Source organism: Neopelma chrysocephalum, unplaced genomic scaffold (assembly GCF_003984885.1).
Source record: "Neopelma chrysocephalum unplaced genomic scaffold, ASM398488v2 Primary Assembly neopelma1_72, whole genome shotgun sequence".
NCBI lineage: Eukaryota > Metazoa > Chordata > Aves > Passeriformes > Pipridae > Neopelma > Neopelma chrysocephalum.
The window spans coordinates 1,365,895-1,373,609 of record NW_020897732.1 but is presented as its reverse complement, the minus strand read 5'-3'; the positions used below and the strand labels follow the sequence as shown (position 1 = coordinate 1,373,609).

General features: G+C 41.3%; 1 protein-coding gene across 7 annotated transcripts in view; it reads left to right on the top strand.

Moving 5' to 3' along the window:
* Positions 1 to 491: 491 nt before the first annotated feature.
* ZNF438 (zinc finger protein 438) overlaps positions 492 to 7,715 on the top strand; it is a 51,132-nt gene continuing 43,908 nt past the window's right edge. For 2 of the 7 annotated variants that reach the window (XM_027686887.1, XM_027686883.1), the window contains exons 1-3: positions 492 to 672; positions 2,787 to 2,868; positions 3,352 to 3,409. The gene's annotated coding sequence lies outside the window, so the exon portion shown is untranslated. Of the gene's footprint in view, positions 673 to 991; positions 1,011 to 2,786; positions 2,869 to 3,351; positions 3,410 to 4,540; positions 4,599 to 7,715 lie in introns of those variants that run through there. The other 5 variants (XM_027686890.1, XM_027686885.1, XM_027686889.1 and 2 more) reach the window with 4 other exon arrangements.

Sequence of the window (7,715 nt, the reverse complement as noted above, 5' to 3'; positions counted from 1 at the left end):
CTCCTGCCTTCCGGCTGATCAACACTCCACCCCAGCTTGGTGTCATCTGTAAATTTGCTGATGGTGGACTCAATCCCCTCATCCAAATCATCAATAAAGATATTAAACAGGACTGGGCCCAACACTGATCCCTGGGGGACACCACCAGTGACCAGCCGCCAATTGGATGCAACGCCGTTCACCACCACTCTCTGGGCCCGGCCCTCCAGCCAGTCCCAAACCCAGCACAGAGTGTCCCTGTCCAAGCCGTGGGCTGCCAGCTTTTTCAGGAGAATGCTGTGGGAGATGGTGTCAAAGGCTTTGCTGAAGTCCAGTGCTTTCAAAGCCCTTAGGTTCACGTTCCAGAACAACTCCTGTACTTTCCAGAGACTCCTTCTCTAACCCGCTCCCCGGAAACTCCCATCCCAGCGCCTCCAACCGCAGCACGACAACGCTCAGTTTTGGAGTCGGTTGGCAGCGCGGCTGCCCCCGCACCAGCGGCCGGCTTGGAGGGGAAGGGCTCCCTCAGCACAGCGGTGCCCTCGGAAGCATCGCAGCCCCTGACTCCCCCGGCAGCAGCGCCCAAGCCCAAGCGCGGCACAGCCCCCACCCGCCGGCCCCGCGCCTGCGCCCTCCCGCGGGGGTGACGCGACGGCCGCGCCGCGGAGGCGGGACCGGGCACGGAGGCGCGGTGTAAGTTCCTTCCCCCCACGGTGGAGGGGCCACGGCTCGGGCTGGGGGCGGGCGGCGCCGGGGCGCGGCTGCCCCCGCTGTGTGCCCCGCCCGCGGCCCCTGGGGCCGGGGAGCAGGAGGCGGCGGGGCAAAGGCTCCCGGCAGGGCGGGCGCCTTTTCTCCGGCGAGGACGAGGGGTCCGTCGTCCACGAGGCCCTGCACTCGCCCCGTCACGGCAGAGCGGGTCCGGCAGCTCAGCCGGGGCTCCGGGCGGCGGGAGGGGCTCGGCGGTGCCCCCCGGGCCGCCGAGATGCGTGCGGGGCCCGCCCAGCTCCCGTCCCCGGGGCGCGGCAGCGGCGGTGCGGGGCCTGCGGCGCCCGGACGGGGCGGCTGTGGGAGCTCAGGGCCAGCGCGGGAACACGAGCCCTGCCCCGGGGGGTGTCACAGCCCAACTTTGGGGGTTGTTACAGCACTGCCCCGGGTAGTGCCAGCCCGGCTCTAGGAGTTGTCACCCCTGCGATAGGGTGTGAGTGCAATTACAAGTTCTGACGTTACAATAAAGACCTGCAGAAGGGCTGTATATGACAGGTTCCTACAAGTCTCGAAAGTTACTTGTTCAGCTCACGTTTTTTTTTTAGCGGTGGCCATAAAGCGCGTCATCTGTGAGGGGTGGCCGTAGCTTCCTCCAGGTTCTGTGGCAGCGTTTGGCTCCTGTGCAGCCCCAGCGTGAGTCAGAGCTGTGTGCCGAGCTCTCGACTCCGAGACCTGAGCGATGTTTCATAACCTTGCTGCTGCTTCCATAAAAGTACAAATACGATGTACAGTCCTCTCGGGCTCCTCACGGTTTGGGAGGAACTGAGAGCCGAAGGGCTTTTGTCCCGTAGTTGCAGAAATGGGTGCAGTAAATGGGTGTAGTGTTTGTGTGTAGCTGGGGCTGAGGCCTGCCATTTTATGAATCCATTAGAATTTTTTATATTGCTAATGACATAAGGAACATATCACAGGTTCCAAATGACCTGATGTGTCTGGCATAGATAGCATAAGGAGGGAAGCACTTGAAAGCAGCGTAAGAGAGTTTTGGAAGGACCATGGTAATGTCTGCAGTGTGGCAGATTTGAAATAATATGTAAGATTGGGTTATTTAAATTTATTTTGCCCCGAAGTTATGCTTTATTAAAAGGTTTACCTAGTTCTATGCCTGAATTAAAATTGACATGATACATCCTGTGCTCAATTCCTTTCTTCTTCTCGAAGTTAACTCTTATCTTGTTGAAACTTTTTAATGTGTATTCAAGTATCAGTCAGCAATCTAGCCCTTAAATGCTGTGTAGTTAAACTAATTAGAGTCTTGAGCTGTGTAGTTAAACTAATGAGAGTCTTGAATTTGCTTGTGCATATTTATTTGTACCTGTAATATACCATTAAAAGTGATCTTTCCTGTTATTCATTAATAAAAAGGAAAGAGGAGGATAACATAGGATAAATGCACAGTTCCCTTGGATCACAGTAGTTTGTGTGCAGTTTTTCTTCCCACAGAACTATTCAGCAACCAAAATACTAAGCTGTTTTTTTGTTTTGTTTTGAGTTTATTTTTATAACCCTATCGTAGCTAGTTATTTTTAGTACTAGTTTAATCTTTTTAGAAGTTGTTTTTATACAAAGCAAAATATATGTATTTTGGGGATGAGTGCGTATTTTTTTCTGCTTCAGTAGCAAGAAGAATTGGATTCTTTCCAACATACTGTTTGTCAAAAGTCAGAGAGGAAAAGGAAGGAAAAAAGCTTATGACAATTATATTATACATTTAAAATATTTTTTGTAATGATCTAATGTTCTTAGCGTTTAATTAAAAAATATTCTTGGGTGATGATAACTGGAGGATCAGAAGAAAACCAGCACTATTGTAGGATTCAAATGTTTTTAGCTTTTGGGCACGTTTTTCTCTTTTGTAATTAAAATGTTTTTCAAAGCATTTCATGAAGGAAAAACTGGTCTCCTATGTTTCCTACATCTCATCTGTGAAAATATCAGAATTAGCAATGACAGTGACAGCATATGGTGAGGTATTTCTGACTTTCTCACATGAAACCTTAGATACATGTAGTGACTGTCATACATATGTTTTTGATGTACAGGTTCAAGAATTATGTTGTATTAGATGGAAAAAGTGTTCTTCATTAGTGACTTGAGCTGTTTCGAAGAATTGTATGTGCAGAGGTAATACATGATTTATGGAAGTGGTTTAATGTTTTAAATGTCTATGAAACTGGGGATGGTTTTATGTATTTATTTGGACCTAATGAGGCGATGTTGTCAGGTCAAAGTGAAACGTTGAACGTAGAGCTTTGATCTGAAGTAGACAGAAAATATTACTGCAGTTAGAATTATAGAAACTTAAGAGTTTTAAAAGTACATGGTAAAATCAGAAATGTGCAAACTTTGTCAGTTATTTTAACAATGTTTATTCAAATATTTATTATTGCAATTTCTAACATGAATTACTGTTAATATATGGTACGCCTCAGAGGATTTGCTGTTTTATTGAAAGTAAATATGTTTCAGTAGAATTCTTGTTTATATACCACTTTCTAAAATGTTTGTCTGTTTTATTTAATATGATTTTCTGTCCTTCGCTAAACACATTTTCTGACATACTGGAACTTTCTGTTGTTGTTTTCATTTTTTATTTCCTTGAAATAGGAATTAAGATGGATGAAATGTTTCATTGGCTGTAGGAGCAGCAGGATGCATAACATGGGTATGTTGAAAGAATATAGTTAATATTCTTGCAGAGTATTTTAATTTTTGATCCTGTGTCTATCTGAACACAAAGATGGTTTTTGTCGTTGTGCTTGAATTGCTGTTTGTTTGTTCATTTTAAATTCTTTAGCACCATTGAGGGTGTACTCCATTGGGTTTGTACTCTAATGAAACTTGTTTTCATAGGTTCCATATTAGTGGTGGGACCCCTGGTGGCCTAGTGGTTAGCGTGCAGGACTTTCACTGCTGCGACCACGGGTTCGATTCCCAGTCCCTCCCGGGCAGATGGAACCCGTTAGCCCTGTGTGGCCATCCATCTATGAGAAGGATACTCTAAACAAACCTACGTCCTGAGGACCTCACTGCCATTGTCCAAGCTTGCTTGGCCCCGGCAGATGAACCTTAGGATTAAAGGGTGGGCTCAGTTCAGCGCAGGCTGTGTCTCACCTAAAAAATCCATTGCGCAGGCTGGAAAGGTAAAAGACCTTTCCCCAAATCTTCGTTCGCGAAGATGGGCCATTATTAGTGGTTCAGCAGCAGGAAAAGGTGGTTTGATCCTCATCCTCATCTGCAGTCAAATTAAGACATTGTCCTTATTTGCTTAGACTTAGTGCTTCGTGTTGTCATTATAATTTGCTTACAGAGATCCAGAACATTTGTTTATTTAAAAAGATTTTTTTTAAACAAAATTTAAAACATGAACATATATTTTTACAAGACTAACATTGGCAAATAAGAGAACAGTGATGCTTGAGTAATAGTTGAACCCTTTCTCGTGAAGTATGTTTGCATGTTCTTGTTATCAAAGTTGAATGAATTTCAGTCTTCTTCACAATGTAACCATTAAAAATAATATATGCTATAGATTTAATTTTTTTTTTTTAATTTTGAAAATAAAAAGCTGTGGGTTTTTTTATTTCATTCTTTCTTTTGCTGGTGTAACAAAGAGATTCTTACTGTCAGCTTAAAATGGCATTTGAAGAATGCTGTTGTCTTTATATTGTATTTACTCTGTATTACTGTTGGTGTTGTCACCTTTCATGAAACCAAAGAACAGTTGGGTAGAAACCATGCTATTCTTCATGTACTATTTGCTAATTAAATGTATCTTTGACTTACAATATTATAGTGCTGTATTTGCAGGTATGGGGTATGGGTTGGTCCTTTATAAGCTGATGAAACATAGTGTAAGTAATATTCAAGCATTACTGTTTTTAAAGGACTGATTTCATGGGTATTTATAGCGTAATTAAATGTTGTAGGAAATGTTATCATGGTTTGTGTAGCAATATGTTGTAATCTGATAATTCTTTCTAATTAATATCAAGAATGTAATCAAAACACCATAAACCTAACTGTGGTAGAACTGTACTGTGTATTGAACACGTCTATGAAAGTGCATAAATTAGGGAGAGACTATCTTTGGTTTGTCACTTGAGTCTTTTACCATTTTAGGAAAGAATAATTTCCCCACCTAAACGGCAAACTATTCCCTTTAGGAATCCCTTTATTGTTGGTTTTTCTTGTATCTTTTCGAAGACCATGCAGTACTGAAAGCCTTGCCTGAAGGGAGGCTGGCTGATGTCCTGATACCAGAACAGGCTTAGTAGTGAGCAGTCAGTGTATCTTGAATTGTTGCATAAATGGAAAGGAGAGAATGTAATAAGTAGCTCAGTGCATCTTTCAGAATTGTAATGCCTTGTGGTCACTTTATTTGTGGATAAGTTTTTAGGGGTTTTTGTGGTTTTGGTTTTTTTTTACAGAATGCTGAGATTTTTTTTCGTGGCATCATATAAAGATTACAGTGACTTTTAGAGGCCTATATAAGATATGAATTCTTGTGTATGTGTTGTGTTGTTTGTCTGTGGTATAGCTCTTCATTGTTTTTCAGAAAATCTAAGCTCAGATTGTTGGTTAATGCCAAGAAGTCATGTGATGAGGTGAGCTTTAAAGCAGCACTGTCTCAGCCTTGCTGAAGAGCCTCTGTCACAGCAAGTCACTGGGGAGGTGGGAGTGTTCTTTGGCTCACTTGGGTATTTGCCAGGAGGAGCAGGTGCAAAAGGGATGGAAAAAACAGCTTGGAAAATTTGTTTGATAGGTAGGGGAGTTGTGGGGGAAATAAACTACTTCTGTCAGACTTACTAGGAGAATTTTTACTGTTTGGTTGAGTTTGGGTCGTGGATCAGTCAGAGCAATGTTTCCATACTCAGTCTTCCACATGAAGCACTATGGTACCAGTAACTGAACATTGAAATGTCTGTAGGAAGTATTTAATGTTTTTATGTGACTCAAAAGCAGAAACCAAACAAAAAAACCGCTTAAGGTGTGTTTTCTTATTTTTTGGTGCATTATTCAGCTGTTGTAAGGGACAATTGCAAGGGACTCTATCTGTTCTTCTAAGGATTTTTCCCTAGGGCCAACTCTCTGAAAATGTTGCATGATGACAAATTACAGCTTAGACCGATGTAATTTCTGTTGTACCTGTGCTTCTTTGTCACTTCGCTTTTCTTATATATATGTTTGTGGTTATTTTGGATGAACCAGACAAAATAAGGATGTTCCTGTTACTCATTTTTGTAGTTTTGAGCACAATTCAGTCTTCTGTTGAATGGTGCAGAACTTAATTTTGGTGGGTTTTTTGGCCATCCTTGACTGGTTGGCCTCCCCTAAGTGAGGCTATAGTCTGCCAATTGTTTGTGAGTGCATGTAATCTTAGATTTATATCAGTCTGCCCTTTCAAAGTAGTGCTACATACACCAAAACATGAGCTTCTGGCAGTTCCTGCTCTTGCTCAGCTCAATAAAAGTGGAGCTGCTGGTGAAGAAATAAGGTAGATCCATGATTTTAGGAAGCAAGGCTGTAAAGCTGAAATGTCCAGCGTCAACTGCTAATTATCTGCACTGTTCTAAAGGTAAAACTATATGAACACCCAAGATACTGTAAGAGAATGAGAAATGATCAGTCTATGGAAGCCTGCATAGTTCTGTTGTGTATGTAAGCATGACCTGGGTATGATGAATCAAGAACTATGAAGTTACTGGCCTACTAGTAAAATGTCCTAAATTAACAATATGGATGTTCAGTGGGTTGTATTGCTTTTGTCATCAACAGATTTTGAGGCTTTACTGAAGAAGGAACTTAAATTGGTATTGGATTTAGAAAGAAGGAACTGTTCTGTATTACAAGACTCAAATGGAGACCACCCAAATGCCTTCAGCTGTTTGTTGTTATTTTCACAAGTAGTTTGTTCTTTTAGCGGAGTGTTTAGGAACAGAGAGTTGAATCAATCACTCTACTATGTTTTTCCCTAAATAGCAATATTAAGTAAACTTTACAATACTGCTTGGCATCAAGAAAAAAAGTAATAAACTTTAGATTCTCTAGTTTTTTTAGCTTCCAGAGAAAAGTAACGATAGGCTGTTGTGATTTCAAATCTTTAAATGCACCATGTTCTTGGAAACCTTTTCCTGTTTTTGCCTGGATATGTACCTCCTAAGGGCCAATATATTATCTGTTATATTTTATGGTATTTTAGTAAGTTAATTCAGAGATGTTATATGTTTTCCGTAGTTCTGGTAGAGTAAGTAGGATGTAAATGTTCTTGTCTTCCATATATTATGAATTATCTTTTTTATTACAGTCTTAATTTTTCAAAGGGCAGGTCTGCTGTATTACTTTACAAACTGACTCTTGTGCCAGATGTATTTGGTGCCTCATTGAATGGCTAAAGCTGAAAAGTCCTGGTTAGTTACCTTTGCTTAGAGTGTGTTTATGTTCTCCTGTAAACCAGTGATTTTGTTTTTGGGAAGGTATCCTGATTGGTGTATGACAATGATTTGCAGACTTTAATGGGTGAGACACAAGGAAGAAAAGCAAAGACTACCTGACGCCGAATGATGTCTTGACATGTTGCTTTTATAAAGAGAAATTGGGAAAAAAAATTGTTTACCCTTTGAAAGGCAGTGAATATGGAGAATTATAACACAAATATACAGAATGATGAATGGTTTGAAAGAAGTAATTCAGAAGCTTTTGTTTTGTTGGTTCATGCTATGAGAGTAAGGGGACATTCTGTGAAATTAGGGTGCGAACTGAGAAAGAAACTTGAGAAAGGATATATTTCTTAATAAATTGATAAGACAGTGAGCTTTGCAGTCTAGAGATAATTTTAATTTAGGAAAATTGTAATAGAAATTGGATAAGCTAGAGTGCAAGAATATTTACACAGGCTCAGGTTACCTTTTCTCCTGAAAGAATATAATCCCTCAGCTTTTCTTAGTTGCAAGATTATTTCCATCATGATT